General features: G+C 49.7%; 1 protein-coding gene across 9 annotated transcripts in view; it reads right to left on the bottom strand.

Annotated features, from left to right (window-relative positions):
* CD276 (CD276 molecule) overlaps window positions 1-15,518 on the bottom strand; it is a 35,789-nt gene extending 20,271 nt beyond the window's left edge. For 3 of the 9 annotated variants that reach the window (XR_013520815.1, XM_035259175.3, XM_035259173.3), the window contains exon 1: window positions 12,616-12,880. The gene's annotated coding sequence lies outside the window, so the exon portion shown is untranslated. Of the gene's footprint in view, window positions 1-10,823; window positions 12,115-12,296; window positions 12,575-12,615; window positions 12,881-13,034; window positions 13,155-15,379 lie in introns of those variants that run through there. The other 6 variants (XM_078333626.1, XM_035259177.3, XM_078333627.1 and 3 more) reach the window with 5 other exon arrangements.
* Between the last annotated feature and the right edge of the window lie 8,373 nt (window positions 15,519-23,891).

Genomic DNA, 23,891 nt, shown 5'->3' with positions numbered 1-23,891 from the left:
CCCCCACAGAAAGGGCAGGATCTTCCTGTGGGTCCCACGGTGGCCCTTGTAAGACAAAGGTGCTTTGTGAATGGAGTAGGGGAAGGCTGCTGACTCCCAGGGCCGAGCCTCCCTTCCCTCCAGAGGAAGACAAGGGACTTCCAGGCCTGGGCCCTGGACTTGCTTCCTTTTATTCCTTTCCTACACTCTGGGTCCTGGAAAGCTGCTCTGGAGAGAAGGAGCTTGACAGCCCAGAAGCAAAGAGACCAGAGGAGTCCACAACACCCAGAGACCCCCCTACCCTGACAGCTGGGCCTGGAGGAGCTGAGGACAGGAGAAAGAGACACAGCTCAGAAAGGATGTGCTGCTCAGAGAATCAGAGGGTGGCCTGGGGACACAGAGCCATGTGGAGACACGCAGGCCTCATGCCACCTGCATACCGCCCACCTACGTGTTCCACAAAAGGGAATTTCATCCCCAGCTGGGACCTGCCCTGGAGTCAGCATGTGGCACCCCTCCCAGTGAGTCACCTGCCCGCACCCCCTCCCCCTCCCCCTCCCTTCCCACTCTCCCTCCTCTTCCTCCACCTCCCCCTCTATCCCAAAACCACAGAGCACTGTGGGTTTTCACAGAGCAGCAGGAGTGAGGGGCCAGGCTGTCCTCAGTCTAAGTTACGGAAAGTGCATTCAACCCTGCAGAAGCAGGGCCACAGGGAGGCTTCCAAGAGATGACCCAAGATGTGCCCTCATAAAGCTACAACAACAAAACCAGAGCATGCCTGAGCTGGGGGCCGAAATGCCCTGGGCCTAGGATGCCAAGAGGGTCTCCTTGCCCCTACCATGATCACCACATCACCCCACTTCCTCCCAATTCCCACAGGGGCTCCTTGGGCAACATTTACCACAAAGGGGACAAGAAGGGTCAGAGAGACACAGAGTTCTGAAAATGTCAGAGAAGTCCCTGGATCCAGCTATGCCTGAAGCATGCTGCAGACCTAGACTGCCCAGATTCTTGAACCAATCATCTTTTTTTTCCTTAAACCAGTTGGAGCTAAGTTTCTGTTATCTGCAACTGAAGGAGTCCTTGAATCTACGTGCATTCATGTCTTTAGTAATTCATTTCACTACTTACAGAGTTCCTGGTAGGGAGGTACTAGGGGCAGACCGATGACTAAGCTACACGTCTGTTCTCAAGGAGCAGATTCTAATAGGGAAGGGGGACGTGCAGGCAGATCACTGCAGTTGTGCAGCTGGGGATAGTATACTATTTAAGATACAGTCAGGGCAACTTGGAGGCACCTCAGAGGCATGTTAACCCTGAAGGTGATCCCTGAAGTCATGAGCAGTTCCCCAGGTAGCCACACTGGGAGAGGTAGCCCTTTCCTGAACTCCAGAAACCCATCCTCCTGGCACTGCCTATCTGCCTCTCAGCCAGGTCTCCTTGTCTCCTTGGAATTCTAGAAAATGATCCCTAAGTTTGGGGTTCTGGTCCCAGCTCTGACACTTTGCTATGCAGTCTTAAGTAGGCAACTTCCCTCCTCTGAGCTCAGTGTTCCCACCTATAAAAGAAAAGCTTTGTGGATGCTAGCAGAACCTTACCAGTACTTGAAGCTTTCAGGGACTATAACCTTAAGGGCTGGCCAATTCACAGCCACGCAATTCACACTGAAATGCACAAAGTGACTGGGCAGAAACTGCTGGTTGTTGTCCACGTACACGCATTTTCTCCCCTTTTTTTTTTTTAGAGACAGGGTCTCGCTCTGTCACCCAGGCTGGATTGCACCCATCATAGTTCAGTGGTGCAATCAGAGCCCACTGCAGCCTTGAACTCCGGGGCTCAAGCGATCCTCCTGCCTCAGCCTCCCAAGTAGCTGGGACTGCAGGCACAGCCACCACATCCAGCTCTCCCCTTGTTCCATAGTTAGGCACACGGTCAGTCAGCTAACAACTACAAATCCCAGCTTTCCTTGCAGCAGAGTGTGGTCATGTACCGTGTACACTGATAGCTATAACTTCTGGATCATGCCTTTAAAGAGGAAGCATGCCTTCCCTTCCCTTTCGCCTCCCCCTTCCCAGTGGCTGGAACACAGACGTGGTGTGTGTGGCGACCATACTACCAAAGGCAACAGGCTGAGGATGGCAGAGCAGCAGGCAGAAGGACCCTGAGGGGCTGTAGTGAACATCAAGCACGAGGACCCCCTGAGGGGCTGTAGTGAGCAGCGGGCACGAGGACCCCCCCCAGGGGCTGTAGTGAGCAGCAGGCACGAGGACACCCTGAGGGGCTGTAGTGAGCAGCAGGCAGAAGGACCCCGAGGGGCTGTAGTGAGCAGCAGGCAGAAGGACCCCGAGGGGCTGTAGTGAGCAGCAGGCAGAAGGACCCTGAGGGGCTGTAGTATCAGCCCTGGATATACCCAGATGGTCACGTGGGTGAGAAATAAACACTTCTTCCAGCCTAAGTCACTGCTATTCTGGGTCTTTCTTACAGCATCTGAACTAACTAAGGAGCCATTCCACCCTTACTTTCCCTCCTTCTCTTCCCCCTCCCCACCCCATGAACATTGCCACTGCTCAGAGCCACAAAGGAAACCACATCTAAAATAGGTGTCTCAAAATACCAATAGGAGACTCATCAGAGTGACTGAGTGATGCCTGGGCCCAGCTTCGGACAAATTTCAAGGGTACAAGTGAACAGGCTTGGGGACTGTTTGTATGGAGGGAGGAGCTGAAGGTGTCAAGGGGGCACTGGAGGCTTGAGCAATGGGCAAACATGGACACACATAACAAGATGGGAGACCTGGAAATGAAGCATGTGGAGGGGAAAGATGAGTTCCTGCTACAGATCATCCACACCAATATGTCCCATGGAGTCCCAGACACAACGAGCTGCAGCTCCAAACAGAGGGACAGGAGAGTCCTCCACACAGTGGTGGTGGCAGCAGCCAAGGTGGGGTCACTGAGGGAGACAGTGGCATGGGAACAAATTCTGGGGAAATTGAAGAAATTAATGGTCAAGTCATCAGAACAGGGAAACTTTCTCTGCCCCCCCCAAGTAAATGCAATCTTTGCCCTCCCCTGTGATGGGCACCCATGGCCTCCATAGGCTATCCACTTGCCTTTGGACAGTGCTCATTGTGGGAAGCTCTATCTTACACTTAACCCAAATTTGTCTTCCAATACGGCCCACGTCAGTCTTCATCTGACCCCTGGACCACACAGAACAAGTCTGTCCCCTTCCTTATCAAAGCTCTGCAAGTTTTTGATCTTCCTTGACGAAGTCACCATTGAGCAGCCATGCCACGCTATTCACCAAAATAACCGACTGTCAAATTTGCAGCCAGCAATCAGAAGCTGTTCACGTTCATTGCTGCTAATCCACACCTCTGCCATTCTCTTCTCATGGAGTTGAGGATGGGGTGGAGCTTTATAGGGTATTTCATCTGTTACTATTTCATTTCACCCAGTTAAACTGAGTTCATTCCTCCAACTGCCACAATATTGTTTTACTTGTTATAAAATATATATAACATAAAGTTGGCCATTTATCTAGGTTTAAGTATACAGTTGGCGGCATTAACTATATTTACAATGCTGTGTTACCATGTCGTGATCTTCTGAAGTACTCTTTTGACTGTTTCTGGTACATAGATGATGCTAGATAATTTGTTGCTGGATTAATAAAAAAGAATGAATGAATATCATCTGAAAAGATTCCTCTCCTCTCTCTGCTTGTGTTTGGTGTCATCCTCAGGGAGAGGACAGGAATAGGAAAGCCCACAGCACCATCTGTCCCGGGATCAATGTCTGACCACCACTCAGCACTTTGGGGTTAGGAGCGCTCCCACCTGTGCTGCTACCCAGCTCTTATCTACCCATCTTATCCCCAGGGCTGTCATGAGAAGCTTCCCTGCTTCTGGCTGCGGACCAATCAAATGGAGAAAAATGGAAAAGAGGTACATTTGCAGTAAAGCCGTGCAGGTGCCTAATAATGGGCTCTTCTTCAAGTGCTCATTTGCTCACTGTTTCAGGGCGTTAGCAGGATTAAGAACAAATTACTGATCTGCTGTTCTCATAACCTACCATCTTCCCCATAAAATGGTTATGTCCCCATCTCAAGTCTTCCAGCATTTGTTCGTTTATCCATGCACCAGACATTGGTCGTGCATGCAATATGCATGGAGATGAAGAATCATTACATAAAAATATCCAATCACAGAGGTTCTCATTCCTAAGTTGGATGGCATGTTCCTTATTATGCTTCAAAAGTTACCCATGTTATATATGTTATTTTGCTTTTATCAAATAATAATAACAAAGGCCAGTTTCGTTGAAAGCTATGCACAGGCTCTGTTGCAAGTGCTGTTATACATATTAACTTATTTAAGCTTCCCGACCATTCTGTGAAGTAGGTGCTGTTATTATTCTATTTCACCGAGGAGTGAATTCAGGGATGGAGAGGTTCAGTAACTTGCTCAAGACTACAGAGCTGCTAAATGGCATATTTAAACTCTCACATTTTCATAATAAAGATAGAAAAAAAAGGTTTGGGAAGCAAATATATCATTAAAATATAATATGACTAGTTCTTTGGTACACATTTATACAAGGTATTGTGGGAGGGGATTGGGGGAGTAGGCTTAAACCTGGATGGAAGGATCGAGCCATTCATTGGGGGCTGGGGAGATTCAGTAAGGACTGCACAGAGGAGAGATCTCAGCTATCTGGCAGAGGGGACAGCATGAGCAGTCGCAGAAGAGGAGATGTCCATGGCATATTCTGCGAAGATGGGACTTTAGGAGAGGCTGAGACTCAGGAGAGGAGGCAAGGGAGGTAGTGAGGGAGGTAGATGAGGATCCTGGATTGAATCTGTGCACAGCAGGAAACTGTGGAATACTATGACCCACATCTCCAACCCTCTTCTACCCTAGGCTGCCCTGAAATATCCCTGACAGCTTCTCAGAGATACTATCTCCAAGTTCACCCTGTACCAGGACAGGCAATCCCAGAGGCCAGAAGACAAATCCAGTTAAAACAGATGAACACCTCCCCATTTGGCCTAAACGTCAATTCCTTCCTAACATCTTCTGCTCCTTTCCTTGACAAAGAGTCAAATCCAATGCCGAGAAAATCATCTCTGTCTTTGGCAGCTGGTCTTAACACAGTTATTTTGCTCCATGTCCTTTATTCTACAGTGCTCTTCTCTCGTTCCATGCTGGCCTCTTCCCGTAGCAAGGCTTCACACTCCTGCAGGGAACCCAGTCCAAGCCGTTCTGGTGGAGCTGTCCTCCCAGCCTAGGGCCTGGGCATGTGACAAGACCTGGCTCACTGGAGAAACCCTGCTTCGCCACAGCACAGTGATTAGTTCAAGAACGAGCTGTAAGCCAAGCTACGCCCAATCGGAGACTTCCTCAGAGCCTTGCTGCTGCAGCCATCAAAAAGGACTCTTTCTAGCTGAGATTACTAAGAAGGATATGGTCTGGGACGGTTAGCAATAAATCTATCTGCTACCAACAATCTAAAGAATTGACCCAAACAAATGAAGAGGCAGAAATGGAAGCTAGAAGGATAAAGAGACCTGAAACCATCACTTAAGCCCCTATCCCTGAAGCAAACTGCACAGTAGACTGCCTAGGTACTTGAACTAGTATTTCTTTTTTTTTCTTAAATGTGCTTGAGCTAGCTTTCCATTATCTGTAACTGAAAGACTCCTCAAATACGTCTGCTACATCTTCCCTATCTCCATTCTTCTCCACCTCTGCTTCTGTTTCTGGTTTCTAAGTCACCATCATCTCTTGCCTGGATAACCATAAAAGCCTCGTCACCTCTTCAGTTTCTCTGATCCCCCACCCAATTCTATTCTCCAATCTGTACTCTATATAACAGCCAGAATAATTTTTATTAATATAAAAGCATAAATTATATTATGTCACTACCTTCCATAGTTAATCCTAGGGCTGTTCACTTTCCTTGTGATAAGATCTCAGCCCCTCCATAGCCTATAGAGCCCTATCTGCCCTGGCCCTGCCCACCTGCCCAGCCTCACCTCTTCCTATTTGCCCCTTAACACAGTGGGCTGTTTCCAGTTCCTACAACATAGAACCCCCTTTCCAACTTCACAGGGTTGTTGCAAATGACAGTTCCTTCTACCTAGATGACGTGGATGCTATGGTTTAAATGCCTACTTTAGACTTCATGTTGAAATTTAATTACCACTGTTAACTGTATTAAGAGGTGGAGCCTGTAAGAAGTGAAGAGATTAATGCTGTTATCACAGGAAAAGTGGGTTCCTGATAAAAGGATAAGTGCTGCCCCCATACTCACTGTCCTGCACGCTCACATGCTCTTCCACAATGGGATAATACAGCAAAAAGGCCCTCACCAGACACCAGCGCCATGCCCTTGGACTTCCCAGTCTCCAGAACTACAAGCCAAATAAACATTTTTTCTTTATATATTACCCAGGCTGCAGTATTCTGTTATAGCAGTAAAACATGGAATAAGATAAAAGGTAATACCTCTGTATTCTGAGGGTGGCTTTGACAGTAAAGCCAGGTAAGAGATCTGCCACTCTAAGAAGGACCCTGTTATTCACTGCACCCAGTCTGTTTTCTTCATGATATATGGGAACCTTCCTGAGAAGGAATCACCTCTGCTTTATTTAACTATTGCATCCTTAATTCTAGCAAAGGCTTGGCACATAATGGGTGCTCAATGCACTATTCAATGAGTGAATGAATGAATGAATGCTTGTGTGTTTGGATAGATAGACGGATGGGAAAGGATCTGGATGCCTGAGAGTGAATGCAACTCTGAAATGTGGGAATAAGGGTGAGGGTTTGCTACTGTTTTCTACTTGATACACTTCTCTGTTTTTAACTATGAACATGTAATTCTTTTGCAATTAACAAAAGAAAAACGAAAAAACAGCAACCACAGAGATATATTGGACTTTAGACCAGGCTCTATCACTCACTTGCCAGACTACCTAGAGCAAACCCCTTGCCGTTCTGGGTCTTCATCTCTTCAACCATCAAAGCACCCTGACCACCATCCCATACTGTGACCATATCACATGTTGGGCTGGCATAATTGCAAGAAGTTTCATGGAAGACGTTAGCACTAGTGTTTAAGAAGATGACTTTGGAGTTGGAGAGACAGGTTCAAATCCAGACTCTGTCACTTTCTAGTAATGAAACTTTATGAAAATATCCTCTCTGAGCATCAGTTTGCTCATTCGTAAAATGGGGATTATAAACCTTACCCTCATAGGATGATTATAGGACTCAATGAGTAAAATTATCAAAATGGACCTAATTAATACTGGGTGTTCTATAAATGGGCAGCAGCCTTGGAAGAGAGATGGGAGGGTCCGTGGAGTTCCCTGGGAATGGCCTCCCTGTTTGCCTTCCTTTTTCCTGATAATCTGAGTCAGTTTTGGCCTTTTGTGTTCAAGGCTGTCCCCGGGCACCACTCCCCAGTCCCATGATCCCACCCAAGAGCAGGAATCAATTCTTCCTCTCCAAGTGATTTCTGTGTGAGTCAGGACAGCAGTATGTCATCAGGGCTGGCCAGAAAAGCAGGGCTGAGGTCTTCCCGGAACTACGGGCATGTGAAGGGGCTGCGAAACTCACCTACACATGCTGTGGGCACACGTGTACACACACAAGCACACACACACACAATATCACGGGAGGCACAGAGCCTTCAAAAAAGTGAAAGCTGGCTGGGCACAGTGGCTCACGCCTATAATCCTAGCACTTTGGGAGGCCAAGACGGTCAGATTGCCTGAGCTCAGGAGTTTGTGACCAGCCTAGACAACACAGTGAAACCCTGTCTTGACTAAAAAAAAAAATCAAAAAATTAGCTGGGCGTGGTGGTGTGCGCCTATAGTCCCAGCTACTCAGGAGGCTGAGGCAAGAGAATTGCTTGAACCCAGGAGGCAGAGGTTTCAGTGAGCCAAGATCGAACCATTGCACTCCAGCCCGGGTGACAGAGCAAGACTGTCTCAAAAAAAAAAAAAAAAAGGAAAGTTACATTAGGCGCAGAGGAGGTACAGTCAAAAGAAGGGATGGCAACAAGGGGAATGGGGAGGGGAAAGAAAAGGATGAGAGCAGATGAGACCTCATCAGAGGGCAGATCTCAGGTCTGACACTGGCAGGCCCCCAGCACACACATCTGCATTCACTCAATATCTGCTGAGTCCTGCTAGGTGCCCACACAAACATACCTGGAAATCCTATCCTTTCCAGAAGCCTTTTCAGACTGCATTCAAGGAAGGGTGCATCTTCTCCAGATGTGATCTGCCTAAATGCCTCCTTGCCTCCCAATTCCTTTGGTTTCTACCCTGAAAGAGGCTCAGCCTAGCAGAGTAACTCTGCCGACCCCTCTCCATCTAAGCACCAGACCCCTCTGGGTCTCCCAGGGATGTCCTCTGAGGAGTGTAGCAGTCTCCACCAGTCCTCTGAGCTAGAAGACCTCTTAGGCTTCACCCGGTCCAGTGCCTTGCTCCACACCCATTGTACAGATGGAAATCTGTGCCCAGCGTGGTGGCTGGTTGCCCAAAGTCCCATGCTCAATCATCAGCCACCAGCAGAGGTGACTAAGAGCCAGCTGACGAGTTCCCCTCAGCCTGGATTCCTCACTTGTTGAATGGAATCATCAGGCTGCTTTGCCTGCCCAAGGTATAGCATGAGCTCAGGAGCAGGCAGCCTTGAGTTCAAATCCTGACACTGATGCCTCGCTGAACACATGACCAAGTTTAAATGACTTAACATATTTGAGACCCAATTCCAAAGCTCTAAAATGGGGGTGACAATCCCTACCCACAGGGCTGCTGTGAGAATAAGACCATAGAGACAGAGGACTTAGTAAAGTGCCCAGTACCAAAACTGCAGTAATAGTATTGCTGGTACGATTGCCTCAAGCATGGGGATAAGGCCTCCTGGATGAGGCCTCTGCACTGAGCGAACACTTTGTCCCTACCCCGCTCTCCCTGGCCAAGAACCTCCTCTGTCAGGCCACACATCTGGGTCTCTGGGACCACTACTCCTTCTGTGTCCCCACGTTTCACCTAGAGCCCCACTACTGTCCCAGCTCCAAAGCAGCAAATGCAAAAGTCGCCTCCATCTCTGGCTCTGACTCATTCTCGTGGTCCTTGGCCCCTTCCTCTTCCCAGATGCACGGTCACAGCTCCAAGTACCATGGGCTCCTACCCTCCTGCTGCCACATCCCCCAGCACAGAGCATTCCCACCAGGACACATTTCAATGTCTCCCACAAGGGAGAAGCCTGCATTGCCTTTAGGGTAACCTGGGACCCCTGCCTCCCAGAGACAGTATCTCTCCCTGCTCCAAGGCTCACTGCAAGAAATGCTTCTCATTCCTCTTCCCACAGATGATGCTCCCTATGCCTAGGGAAGGTCAAATGCTTAAGATGGCATCAGGGGTGTGGAGCAGGCATCCCTTCTCTGGACCACAAAGAGAATGAAAGGGAGAATGGGGGCAGCTGTCTAGGAGCAATGCTCAGAACTGAAGGGTGGAGGAGAGATTCCTTAAAGTCCAACATGATGAAGGCCAAGGCTCTGGAAGAGAAGAACCCTCAGCAAAGGCCCTGACAGTGCCGTGAAGGCCACTAGTCACTGGGTCACCCAGGTCAGGCCTGCCTTTTCTCTGGTTCCCTAGATGAGTCTTCTCTGCCTCCCTATGAGAACCCTTGGCACATCTTGCCAGACTCCAGAAAGAGGGGTAAAACCTGTCCTGCCTCCAAAGCAGCAGAAAAAGCCAGTTCTGTAAGCAGACAACAGCCCAGCTCCACCAATTGCCGGCTGTGTGTCTTTGGGCATGTGACTTGCCCTTTCTGGGCCTCAGTTTCCCCAACTGTACAATGGTGTTAATGATACCCTACCTCATAGGATTACTATGAGGATTATATGAGATAATGTCTAGCCTCCCGCACAGCCTTACCCACCCCCAAACCTGAAAACCCAATGCTCCTATCTGATATACTGCAGAGGCAGCAGAACTGGGGGTGGCAGGCAAGGGTGGCATAGCAGCACATGTGGCCCTCTTCCAGGTGTGGGGTCCATTCTGAGACAACAAGACCAAAGGAAATTTCTCAAATATCATGTAGACCACTTCCCACCCCTCTGCCCCTCCCCCAGGCCCTGGACGTGCCCTTCCCCTTTTGCTCGTGGACTTCCCTGGGGGTGTGAGAAAAGGACAGCAATGCGAAGTCCCCACCCACTCAGAGGATAAGCTCATGGGCAGTAACATCATCCTACTTGCCATTTTTCCTCTTTCCCTGACCCTGTGACTCAGATCCACAGCTTAACAGCTCCCATGTGGACATAATCTCAGAGGCCGCTTGGATTTGGTCATTTTTCTGCACAGACCCCAAACACCATATGTCCAACCAAGTGCCTTCCAGCCACCTGTTCTACAACACTTCTTAGGCGTCTCTTTGGGTGCCGTGGGATTCCAACTCTCTTATCACACTGCATCTCTGATTCCAAACAGCATTGTCCAGCTCCATGTCAAACTCAAATCCTACTTCAAAGAATGAAGATGTATGTACTCCTCCAGAGAAGGCCAAAGTTTAAGGATGGAGGAATTCCCACAGGAAGAAGTCAACCTAATAAGGACACAGACACCCCAGAGGACTACTTTGAAGGGACTATATTTCTATAACTGTCCTTTCCATAAATATTAAAGTACCAACCCAGCTGTCAGGTATCTGAGCATGAGACCTTCAGCTGACCTGCTTCCATTGGGTGCCTGGGCTGAGTGAAGAGGGGACAGGAAAGAAAACAGGGTCCTCAGATTCCAACACCCCCTCCTCACTTGAGACTTACGTTAACACAGGCTCCTCATCACCTCTGACCAGCTCACGTCTCACAGCACAGGAGTCTAGAGTACGCTGGAAAGCTTAATGTAGGCAGGAGAAACCACATGGAAGAACTCCAAAGGTCAGTCATGAGACCCAGACAGCATTACTGAGGCCACTTAAGGCAGGAACAAAGCCCTCTCCTGGCCAGAGTCCCCTTGCCATACAGCCCCTCACTACAGAAACTGAGGTCCACGGGGCTCACCCAAAGTCATGAAGGAAAACTGCATTCACATGAGGACACTCCAGTAAGCTGACTGTGATGTATGTAAATTTCCATGATCAACAGTTACCTTAAGTGTTAGTGCTTAAACTCGAGAACTGCAGGTATCAGGGAAACCTAGGTACTCACCCAAAATACTTCCTTGGAAATATGAGCCAGTTCATACCCCACAGCCCCATAGCCCTCCACCCCGCCTCTGCACTCAGAGCAGCCCAACCCATTGGACAGGTTTAGACTTCAAGTTGAGACTTTAATTCCCCTCGGCCTCAAACTGTCCCACCTATTTGCAGGCCCCCACACTACCAGGAAGGCTGCACAGCATCAGATTTCCTAGGGACTTCTGGGAGCCCAGAGGGAACTAGAGGAGGTCTCACTAAATAAAGAACTCTCTTAAAGACAAAGCAGCTTCATTACTTTCTAATATAGAAACTAACTGCTAAAGACATGCTTGTAAGAAAAGGACCCGGGGCTTTAATTTAATGAAGACATCAGATTGATTTACAATTATCCACATCCAATTTGAAGGTAAATAGTTTTTCTGAATTAAGACAGATAGCACCCCCCCAGCCACACACACACACACCACATCTTCTTTTTTGCTTTACTATTTGCTTAATGTTTTCCCTCAGTGATAGATCCCGTATCTGAGTCATCCATCACGCTTTTCTCATTAGGGCAGGTTTGGCTTAGAAATAAATCCCCCGCCTTAGGCGGCCAAACCTGCCAATTCGCAAGCTAAACGGTCGCAGGGAGGGCCCCGGGCGCTGTGATTCAATCTCCTCCCTTCTGGTGTGCCTCCATTCGAGTCCCCACCTTCCTCCACCGTCACCCCCACCTTCCTGAGACTTCCCAAGCCCAAACTGCCCATCCCGGTCCCCTCCCCACCCCCAACACCTCCTAACCCCGTGGCCCCTGCCAGCCGTCTCTACCTGTCCTTCCCGGAACCTGACCCCTCATGCCCACGCCTGCCTGTGGAAGTGCCCCCGTCGCCCACACCTTCGCCCTGCAGGGCCCCGCGGAGTGGACCCGCCTAACCCCTCGCCCTCCCTCCGTCCCCCGCCGCTCCCCTCCCCGCGCTGGGCGTTTTCCTCCGCAGGGCCCAGGAGACCCCCGCTGACCCCCCAGCCCCGGCTGGCGGCTACGTTACTCTTCTACACGGGACAGATCTGCCCCCGTGCCCGCTCCAGACCCGGGGCCTCCGAAAGCGCATTCACCTACCCCTCCCGGGTCCCCGGCTTCCGGGGTCGGCAGGTCAGACGGCGCCGGGGACCCTCTCAGCCCGAGGGAAGAGGGGGACGGGGTTGGATCAGGGCTCCCCCCAGCTCCCCGCTGATCCCAGAGCTCCAGGGCTGGAGCTGCGCCCACGGTTCCCGGGACTCCTGTGCGCGGAGGCCGCGGGGACCCGGGAGAGGGCAGGAGCGGGAGCCCGGAGGCAGGGTAGCTCCCGCAGCCCTGCGCTGGAAGGTGCGGGCCTCCGGGGGCTCCGGGGCCGACCCGCCCAGACAAAGGCCGCCCCACCCCGCGCTCCAGCGCATACCAGCTCTCACCGCGCCGCGCCGACTCCGGGACTCGGGACGCGGCCCACCCTGGGCCAGTTGCCGCCGACGTCGCCGCCGCCGCCGCGAGGCCCAGCCGGAAAGGGGACCGGGGGTGGCCCCGGGAGTCCGAGGGGCGGGGCGGGCCGGAGACTCGGCCGGGGACCCGGGAAGGCGGCTCAGGTGCGCCCCCAAGGCTGGATTGGCCCCACGGCGTCGGCTGCGGCCCGAGGCCTGAACCACCCGGCTGGGCAGAGCACCCCGCCTGGACCCCGCCCCGCCCCGCCCCTCCCCGCCCCCAGGCCTGACCCTGGCGGGGAAAACCCCCGGCTCCGGGATCCCGGCGCTGCCCACCCCCCACCCCGTTCCCACGCTTCCAAGAGCCGAATCTTCCTTTCTGAGAGAGGGGCGGGTGACTGACTGGTCATCGACTGGTAGCGGAACACGGCTGGAATCCTGCTGTCAGGCCCTAGTCCTGGGTTCTTCGTCCACACCATGCTGGCGCCACAGCCCAGAAAGGGTTAACCCGACTGCGCGGAATTAAGAGCTGCGGGGATCTCTCTATAAATACAGTGTCGTGGGCGCCTGAGCCAACCGCAGGACAATTTCCACTGAGCTAGTTTTCCTTTTCTCCTTCCGCCCACGGCCACCGGACCAGCCCTGCCCCCAGCCCCAGCCCAGACTGCTGGCCAGACTTGGCTCGGACAGGCCTGACACCCGGTGGCCTTGGACCCTGTTACACGGCCCTGCTCCAGCGTGGGAGGAGATGGAGGTCGGGCCTGTCCAGATTTTGCCGTGGTAAAGCCCGTCCCTGCACCTGTTCTTGAATCTGTTCTTCATAGGGACAGTGACAGCTACAATGTAGGGAGGCTTTTGTGGGCCAGAGTTAGGCTAGGTAGGAGCTTTCCATGCTGGGCCTCTGTAGCTCCTCCATAGAGCCCCTCCACGTAGATATTATTATTCCCATTTCACAGATGAGAAAACAAAGGCTCAGCGGGATGAGGGGACTCCAACCTTGTACTGCTGCCAGGCTCACCACCAATGCCAGTGGTGGTGCTGGGCAGGGCTTGGGAGTATGAAAACGTGTGTCTCTCTGCATGTGTTGCCACTCTTGTAAGCTCTTTACTGTTTATTCTCAGTTAATCTTCACAACAACTAATATGGAGGTGAATGCCATTATGATCCTCATTTTTACAGATATGGAAATTAACATACAAAGAGATTAAGTCACTTGAGGGCACACAGCTATGAAGGGAGGAAGCAGGATTTGCCCCCTGAATTTACGTGTGCAAGTGGTGTGTGGGTAGCGGTGGTGGTGCATGGGTGTGTATATTTGTGAACACATTCAAGCAACTCTCTGTATTTGACTCTACATGCAGACGGTGTTTTTGAATCACACAGTGGCTATGTCCGTGTGATTGTCGACTGCTCCTAGGGATGGCAACAGAGAAGCCCAGTTGTCTGGTCCCTGATGACCTCCAGGAACTCTGAACCGATCCACACTGCTCCCCACTACCCTGCCAGACCCACTACCCTGTCCAGCCTTGTTCAGCCTGGGTTTGGCCTTACAGGTCTCAGGATGAGTAGCCCCCACTTGACCCAGCAACCTAGGGAAGAAGCATCACAGGAAGAGGTGTCCCTGGGCTGAGGGAGCCAAGAGCCCTGCTGCAGGACCCTGGAGGCAGCCTTGAACAGATCTAGAGGAACTTGCTTTCCTTCCCTTCACCAAGAGTCAGTCCTGTGCTTTGTGCCCTGCAGTGATGACGCGGGTCCTGTCCTAGGGGATTTATAGTCTGGCATCACTCAGCCATGAGGGCCAGTGAAGGAAGAGCACAAAGCAGTTTATAGTGTGTCTATGGGGGGAGATTTTAAAATAACCGTTGAAGAGCAGAGGTCAGGAGGGAAGAAAACAGGTATTGGCTCTCACTGCTGGAAGCAGCAGATTGAGAGGGCTCTGATCCCCTAGGAAGGGCAAATATCTTGGGCAGGGCACAGATAGCATGTTTATAGAACCAGCTTATCTGAGACTCAGACCCTTGGCTCTGGACAGATAGCTAGAATGATCATCCCAGCATGCAGGGGTCTCCTTGATTTAGAGAATATTTGTCTGATTGTCCCTGGGAACTCCGTGATGGGGGTTCTACACAGAGATTCCCATCTGAACCAGAAAAACTCAGGATGGAAGGTTGTCTTCATGCAGTTTTTGTGAACAACAACCTCATCCTTCTCACCTCTATTCCTCCCACCCCTCACCTCCCCCACCTCCCCACAACCTGCTTCCTGGCCAGCACAGGAGTAGGTGACTCAGAATGTGCTATCTCCAGTTTTGCCACAAGTTCCCCAAGGAGATGACAAACCAGTCCCGAAAGACCCAGACTGAGACAAGCTTTATTCCACTTTTGATCTACCTATGATCCTGCAGGCTCCTCAAATTCAACATGTGCAAAATTGAACCTGTTTCTCCTTCTAGATATATAGGAAGGACTATGCTCAAAACCTGGACTCACCCCTCCCTCCCTCCCACCCCTCACTCCTTCCCACTTTCAGTATCCAGGCAGGCATGAAGGGACGCCCCAGAATATCTTAGGAATCCATCCCTTTCCTGAATACCCTACTGCCACCCCATCCTCATATGAGCCCCCATCACTCCTCACTGGATTATTGTTGAAAGCTCTTAACTGATTCTGCTGGCTACGACTCCTCAGTCCACAGCTGCCAGAGAGAGTCTTCTAAAGCACAAATCCTCCCACAATGCCTCTTGCCTACCTGAAGCGCTCTACTGTTGTCATTTCCCCTTAGGCTGCTAGCTGTCCCGTAAAATTCATTCTCTTCTTCTTCCTTACCCACAGAGTGTAGCGTTTGCTCTAAAAAGTTCTATGCCTGGTGGAAAAATACATAGGTTCTCAGACTCCCTTGCAGCTAGAGGTGGTCAGGTGACCCAATGTGGCCAATGAGATGGAAATCAAACTCACTGATTGAGGCTTTGGGGAAAGCTTGTTAAAGGAGTGGCCTCTCTTATGGAAGCCAGTCTGGTAGTTCCTCGAAATTTAAAAATAGGCCAGGTGAGGTGGCTCACACCTGTAATCCCAGCACTTTCGGAGGCCAAGGCAGCCAGATTACCTGAGGTTAGGAGTTTGAGACCAGTCTGGCCAACGTAGCAAAACCATTCTCTACTAAAAAAAAAATACAAAAATTAGCCAGGTGTGGTGGTGCTCGCCTGTAGTCCCAGCTACTCGGGAAGCTGAGGCAGGGGAATCGCTTGAACACAGGAGGCAGAGGTTGCAGTGAACGGAGATCACGGCATTGTACTCCAGCCTAGGCAACAGAGTTAGGCTCCGTCTCAAAAAAAAAAGAAAAGAAAAGAAAAGTAGAACTACTATATGATTCTGCAATTCCACTTACAGGCCTACCCCCAAAGAACTGAAAGCAGGGTCTCAAAGGGGTGTCTGTACATTCATATTCACAGTGGCATTACTCACAATAGCCAAATGTCTACATCTACAGATGAGTGGATAGGCAAAATGTGGTGGATCCGTACAATAGAATGCTCTATTACAACTTTCCTCAGGGCAGAAATTATGAGTGAAATTCAGAAGCAACTTCCTTTTGCCTCCTTTGACCTACAAAAGTGTCTCTCTCATCTATTGAAATACACTTAAATCAAGCAAACTGGATTTCTTAACCTAACTGTACAGTGTAAGCTATGGAGACATTTCTGGATTTTTAGAGCAGCTAAGCCGTTCCTCTCATAGAAAGCAGCTCAGAAACACTGACATGCCTCTCCTAAGAATGATACTGAAAATGTGTTCATTTTGACTGCTTCCGTGAAGAACAAACATCAATTCTCGGCAGTGCCGGGGATTTAAGGCCCATGTGGGGATTTTATCGAGGATCCCTGTGACATTAAGTCAACAGCTTGGCACTGGCCTCCCTTCACTCAGGCTGGTTGGTGCATATTCCTTCCCAAGTTGTTTGCATTTTTAGGCCTCAAATCCTTGATGTCTTGGCAAGGGCCACCCACCCGCACTCCACTCTGCCCACTCACTCAGGACTCATAGGGCTGCCACTGGGAGCCATACCATCCAGCCTAGACTTAAGGGAACCACATCTCTCTCAAAAGACTGAATCCGGTGTGAAACTGACTACGGTACATACCAACCACTGCAGGTTCCTGGCGTCTAGTTTCTTAGTCCTGGGAATTGAGTCTTGGAATAGGCTTCAAATGTCTAGAACAAACTACTTCCAGCTGGAAGCGTCTGGCAAGCGAAATAACAGAAACAGCCTAAGGAAAGAGAAACGGGTCCTCCAAGGGGGACCACTTCAGAACACTTCACTGCCCTAAAGCCCTAAGACACACACGACAAAATCACCAAAGAGCTTCTAAGCCATCTTTTGTAACTAGCTGCTTCTGTCTGACTTACCGGCAACCTCTTCTTTTCTGTTCACCCTTTCCTTTACCTGTTTTCCTTCCTGTTCACCCCTTCCATTGCCTGTCTTCCTCCACGTCCCCAGTGAAACGGAACTATTCAACCCCTTTTCCTTTTCCCTTTCCAATTTCTTTGCTAAAGTCTGGGCTAACAATGCTCCCAATACCAAGAAGCCATTTCAGAGTGTGTGTCCTGCTCCCGGTGAGTCAGAAGGAAGATGGGGGGTCCCCCACACAGGAGGGCTGGACAGAGTTTAAGAAACAAAACAACAGAAAAAACTCAACAGCCATGCTCCCAGGGGAACTCTTCCGTCTCACTGGGAGTTGATTTTTTCTAATAGCTCTCACAGATGCAATAATGCAAATAATTGAACAGGCTCAGCCCGTGTGCCGATCTGAAAGTCAGCTCATCCGTCAGTGTTGCATCACAGATGCGAGTACCTCACGTTCATCCTGGCCCTGCCCTTAGGCTTGCCCCACAGCAGGCTCAGAGAAGCAGGCACTGACCAGAATGACGAAGGTTCCTAGACAAATAAGATCAAGTGCCCCTGGCTTGGAGAACAAGGGGCCCAGCCTCACAAGCCACTGGTGATGGCCCTCTTAAGGAAGACAGTGGATAAAATGAAATCCAGAGATCCAAATTTCAATCCAGGGGCTTAATCCTTTTTTTTTTTTTTTTTCCTTTTCTTTTTTTAAGAGATGGGGTCTCATTCTGTCACTCAGGCTAGGGTGCAGTAGTGCAATCATAGTTCACTGCAGCTTGAATTCACCCCTGGGCATAAGCCATCCTCCTGCCTCAGCCTCCCTACTAGCTAGGACTACAGGAGTCAGCCAGGTGCTGAACCTTAAGTGCTAATATTGCTGTTTTCAGAGTTACAGGGTCTCTTTGTGGTCATTTGTTTTCAGCTGGGCTTGTGACATTATGCCTAGGCATCTTCAGGGCGCCTTATCAAATGGGACTCAAGGGAAGATTTAACTGCCCCGATGGTGAGAATAGTTGATCCAGTCTTCCTTAGTGGCGCACTCTTAACCTGCAGTTCTTCATGTCAACCCTAATCCCCAAAAAAAAACAACAGACTACAAATTTTTCTCTCCCTGGCTTCTCTCAGTCCACTCCCCGCTCTCCTGGAGACAGGCATTTTGCAACAAAAGTGGCCCTACTTGGGACCATGTCTTGGCTGCTGCTAGGTCTCCACTAGGGTTACTGGTGCTCAGGATGAGCCCAGTCTGAGACAAGCCAGGCCACGAAGCAGGATGTGTGAGCTGCAGCATCCTCAGTCAGTGACCAAGGCTCGGTTCTCTTACAGTTTCCTTCCCATGCTGCTTCTGCCACCAGACATGGGCTTTCTGCCCACGGGCCTACCTCACCCAAGGTTACTACAGGTATGGGGTATTATCTTTTCTTTTCTTTTCTTTTCTTTTCTTTTTTTTTTTTTTTTGAGACAGAGTTCTTACCCTGTTACTCAGGCTGGAGTGCAATGGCAAGATCTCGGCTCACTGCAACCTCCACCTCCCAGGTTTAAACAATTCTCTTACCTCAGCCTCCCAAGGGATTACAGGCATCCACCACCTTGCCCAGCTAATTTTTGTATTTTTAGTAGAGATGGGGGTTTCACCATGTTGGCCAGGCTGGTCTCGAACTCCTGACCTCATGATCTGCCTGCCTTGGACTCCCAAAGTGCTGGGATTACAGGCGTGAGCCACCGCGCCCAGCCGGTATGGGGTTTTATTTCTTAGAAGCCTAACTGCTTCTTCCATTATAGTGCTTAGCAGTTGCTCATGAATACAATCTTCCATTTGTTTTCTTAAAATAGGACTTTCAGCAAAATAACATACGTGACACTTCTTCCTTCTTCATGATGGAACCATCACATCCTTTCTCATGATGAGTCCATCACAGACTAACTTCAAAAGAAATCCTTACAAGCCAGCTTTCTGCTGGAACCTGACACCTTCTCAGGCAAACAGGGATGGGCTCTGGGTTTCCAAACAGGAAATCGAGCGGCAGCACTGACCTCGTCCACTCAGGGAGACGTGCAGCCAGATGTGTGGCTTCTGAGGAGTGACTCCAGCCAGAGCTTCTCCCCTCACCCTAGAAGTTCCTCCACCAGCCCTTCATTATTCTTTGGGGTCAGTATTGCTGCCAAAATGTGGCCCCTCTCCATCACCCTCCACCCCTCCATAAATATTCTCCGGCTCCTCCCAGCTTAGGAGGAGGGAGTCTATCAGAGGCTGTCCTCTTAAACAGAATCAATCCACTGACTTCCCAAAACCTCCTCCAAGGAGCAGGTGGCAGCTTCAGCCCTGCTCTGTTCTGATGTATGCTGCCCACAGTGTTCACCTGGCCCGAGCCATGTGTCATATTTCCCCAGGCACTCTGAGGGCTCGCTTACAGCAGGATCCCTGGCTCATTCTCCTGCAGGCTCTTCCCGCATGCTCCCCTACCTCCTACCTGGGATGTTGTAGCTGAATGAGGGCTTGAACTCTGGAGCGAATGCCTTGACCTTGGCTGGCGGGAAGGAGCACTGACAGTACAGCAGGCTGAAAACCAGGACATCAGAGCTCACCTCCCATCCCTGCCACAAACTAACATGTGGCTGGAGGAGGTAGCTTAACCTCCCAGAGTCCTCCCAAAGCTCCTCTGCAGCCTGCTGAGCCCCCATTTCCCACTAAGAGCATCAGAATTTCCCACTCGGCCCTGCAGCAGACAGCACTAATGAAGCAGGCTAGTGCCACAGACTTTCTGGCCTGCATAGCCAGAAAGGAACGAACAGTCTCCAACTTCTCTACTCCTTTCAAGTTCTTTCCATCATGGTTGACATAGGCACTTGCCACTCTGAGCCCCCTCCTGGTGATAAGTGGAAATGCACCTGAAAGGGGCTCCTCTCCTCACCTGTCCTAGGTCTCCAAGGAGGCTCCTCAAGGCAAGGCTTGAAGGAGGAAATGGGAGGGGAAGGGAGGAGAGAAGGAGCGGAAAGCTATGTAGGCTGGGGCTGTGGAGGTCAGGAAAGGATTCACAGAGGAGGTGGGCTTACAGCTGACCTTGAAGGATGGGAAGAATTTGATAAGTGAAAGGCAACAGGGACCTGCCCAGGTCTGGCCTTCTCTAAGACAATATACACTTGGGAAGACGTCGATCTAATTACCCTGGTAGTGCTGCCTTCAGAGTCTGACACCAGGAAAGGGGTCAAGTGCAGGGGGCAGAAGGGAAGGCCACCCTCGAGAAGAGCAGAGCTGGGAGCAGAGAAAAGAGCACATGGACCACACCCTCTGCATTCCCTTCCTGTGCTCCCGTTGAGATCAGCCCTCCTCTTGTGCAGCCCGCCTACTCCAGGACATCAGGCCAGCAATCCTCCTCTCCTGCATCACCAATCTTTTCACCGTCTCCTGAATCATTCATTACCTTTCTTGAAACGCTTTTTGCCTTTGGAACAGCTCCCCCTCTTGCTTTTCCTCTCACCTTGCTGGTTGTTCCTCCCAATCACCTGTGCTGGATCCTTCTCCTCTCCCCAGACCCTTAGTGTACAGGAGCTCCGGGAGTTAGTACTCACACTCTTTCCTTCTGGGTCTAGGCCCCTCCCTTGGTCACTCATCCAGTCTGATGGCTTTAATACTATCTGCGTGCTGAGAATGCTCTGATTCAAGTTTCCAGCTTTAACTGTATCTTTTAATTCTGCGTACCCAGCTGGCTACTCAACATCTTCACTAACTTGTCTTGAATCAGACTCATGATTTTCATTCTCCTGCCTAGCACTGCCACCAAAACAAACAACAGTTTATCCTACAGTCTTCCCTGTCTCAGGAGATGGCAACTCCATTCTTTTTTTGGCTCAGGCTAAAAACCCTGTGGTCATCTTTGACTTTTCTGGGTTTTTTTTTCCCCTCCCTCCCTGTCTTTCTGTCTTGTTTTGAGATGGGGTCCCACTCTGTAGCTCAAGCTGGAGTGCAATGGAGCAATCTTGGCTCACTGCAACCTCTACCTCCAGGGCTCAAGCGATTCTCATACCTCAGCCTCCCGAGTAGCTGGGACTACAGACTCGTGCCACCATATCCAGCTAATTTTTTGTATTCTTAGAAGAGATGGAGTTTCACCATGTTGGCCAGGCTGGTCTCGAACTCCTGACCTTAGGAGTTCCTTTACTGCTCCTTAAAAACATCAGCCATGCTTGCCTGGGAGCCTTTGCTCTTGGCCTTCCCTCTGTCCGGGACACTCTTTCCCCAGATGTCCATAGAGCTGGTTCCCAACCTTCTCCAGGTCCCTGTTCAAGTGTTACTTTTCCAGAATGGCCTTCCCTGACCACCCTATATAAAGTGGTGCCCACTATCCCCAGCCTCGGTCATCCCTAACTCCTTTACTCTGCTTGATTTCTTTCCCTTAGCACTTATTTACCCTCTGACAATGTTACATATTGCCGAGCTATGCATTCATTGTCTATCTCCTTCCATAGAATTTGAGTCATGATGCTGTTGTCCACTGCTACATTCCTGCACCTAGAATAGTGTTGAATAACTGCTTGTTGCGTGAGTGTGGATAAAGGGAAAGACCAGTAGTTGACAGTACATGGATGAGAAAATGTTGGGGTGCTGTTTTTAAAAATAGATTTCATTTTTGGCCGGGCATGGTGGCTCACGCCTGTAATCCCAGCATTTTGGGAGGCTGAGGCAGGTGGATCACTAGGTCAAGAAATCCAGACCATTCTGGCCAACATGGTGAAACCCCATCTCTACTAAAAATACAAAAAATTAGCTGGTTGTGGTGGCACGCACCTGTAGTCCCAACTACTCAGGAGACTGAAGCAGGAGAATTGCTTGAACCAGGGAGTTGGAGGTTGCAGTGAGCCGAGATCATGCCATTGCACTCCAGCCTGGCAACAGAGTGAGACTCCATCTCAAAAAAAATTTAAATAGATAGAGGTCATTTTTTAGAGCAGTTTTAGTTCACAGCAAAATTGAGCAGAAGGTACAGAGATTTCCCATATACCCCCGGTCCCACATAGGCACAGCCTCCCTCATAATCAATTTGTGGGGTACATTTGTTACCATCAGTGAAGCTACCTTGACTCGTCATCATCACCCAAAGTCTGTAGTTTACACGTGGGTTCACTCTTGGTGCTATACATTGTACGGGTTTTGACAAATGTATAGTGACACGTTTCCACCATTGTAGTGTCATACAGGGTAGTTCAACTGCCCTGCATATCCCGCGTTCTACTTATTCACCCCTCTCTTCCCCTCAACTCCTGGCAACCACTAACCTTTTTACTGTTTTCCTAGTTTTGCCTTCTCCAGAATGCCATGTAGCTAGAATCATACAGTATCCAGGTTTTTCAGACTAACTTCTTTCACTTAGTGACATGCATTTAAGGTCTCCTTACCTCCTTTCATGGTTTGCTAGCTCATTTCTTTTCAGCCCTGAAAAATAATCTATGGTCTAGACGTACCACAGTTTATTTATTTATCCATTCACCTACTGAAGGACAAGTTGATGTCCTTGGCAATTGTGAATAAAGTTGCCATAAACATTCATGTGCAGTGTTTTTTGTTTGGGTGTAACGTTTCAACTTCCTTCTTAAATACCAAGAAGTGTGATTGCTCCTCGGTATTTAACGAGGGAAGTTGGATTATATGGTAAGGGTGGCACGACGGGTTCTTCAGGATGTTTAATTTTGTAAGAAACTGCCACAGTCTCTCTTTCTTTCTTTCTTTCTTTCTCTCTCTCTCTCTCTTTCTTTCTTTCTTTCTTTCGAGATAAAGTCTCGCTCTGTTACCCAGGCTGGAGTGCAGTAGCATAATCTCAGCTCACTGCAAACTTCACCTAGCAGATTCAAGCAATTCTCCTGCCTCAGCCTCCCGAGTACCTGAGATTACAGGTGGATGCCACCATGCCTGGTTCATTTTTTATATATTTTAGTAGAGACGGGGTTTCGCCATGTTGGCCAGGCTGGTCTCAAACTCCTGACCTCAGATGATCCACCCACCTAAGCCTCCCAGAGTTCTATGATTGCAGGCATAGCCACCATGTCCAGCCCAAAAACAGTCTTTCAAAGAGTCTGTACCATTTTGCATTCCCACCATCAATGAATGAGAATTCCTGTTCCTCTGCATCTTCACCAGCTTTTGGTGTTGTCGACGTTCTTGATTTTGGCCATTTCCATAGGTGTGTGGTCATGTCTTACTGTTTTAACTTGTATTCTCCAATGACATTTGATGTGGAACATGTTTTCATATGCTTACTTGCCATGTCTTCCTTGGTGAGCTGTTTGGTAAGGTCTTTGGCCCATTTTTTAATAAGGTTGTTTGTTTTCTTGTTGAGTTTTAAGAGTCCTTTCTATAATTTTGAATACAAGTCCTTTATCAAACGTATCATTTGCAAATATTTTCTTCTATCTGTGGTTGGTGCTTTTTTCCAGATATGAGAGACCTAAACATATTGATGTACCCTTGGGAAGGTACCAGGAGAGAGGAAACAGGTAAGTCCCATGAGGGAGAAGGGGTATGATAATTGACATGTAGAGATCTCTGAGGAAGCAGAAAGGGGCAGGGCCCAGAGCCTGCAGAGGACCACCCCTTCCTTGGGCTGGAGGGGAGGAGTTGAGGATGGGGTAACAAGGATATGAGATGTGAAACTGATGAAAGCTTTCCAATGGCTTCCTTTTCTTTTTTCCTGCAAAGGACAGTTAGTGGCAAGATCATCTGCTGAGAGTGAGGGAGCTGAGAGTAAGCAGAGCCTGAGAAGAGGGGTGAAGATTGAGGGGAGTGGCTCTAAGAAATGGGGGAGATTGATCTCCTGGGACACATGGCATTGTTTTTTTTGTTGTTTGCTTGTTTTTTGATATGCAATCTCGCTCTGTT

This window comes from Callithrix jacchus, chromosome 8, assembly GCF_049354715.1.
Source record: "Callithrix jacchus isolate 240 chromosome 8, calJac240_pri, whole genome shotgun sequence".
Lineage (NCBI taxonomy): Eukaryota > Metazoa > Chordata > Mammalia > Primates > Cebidae > Callithrix > Callithrix jacchus.
Note: the sequence above shows the minus strand (reverse complement) of the source record. Positions and strands in the feature narration are given on the sequence as shown.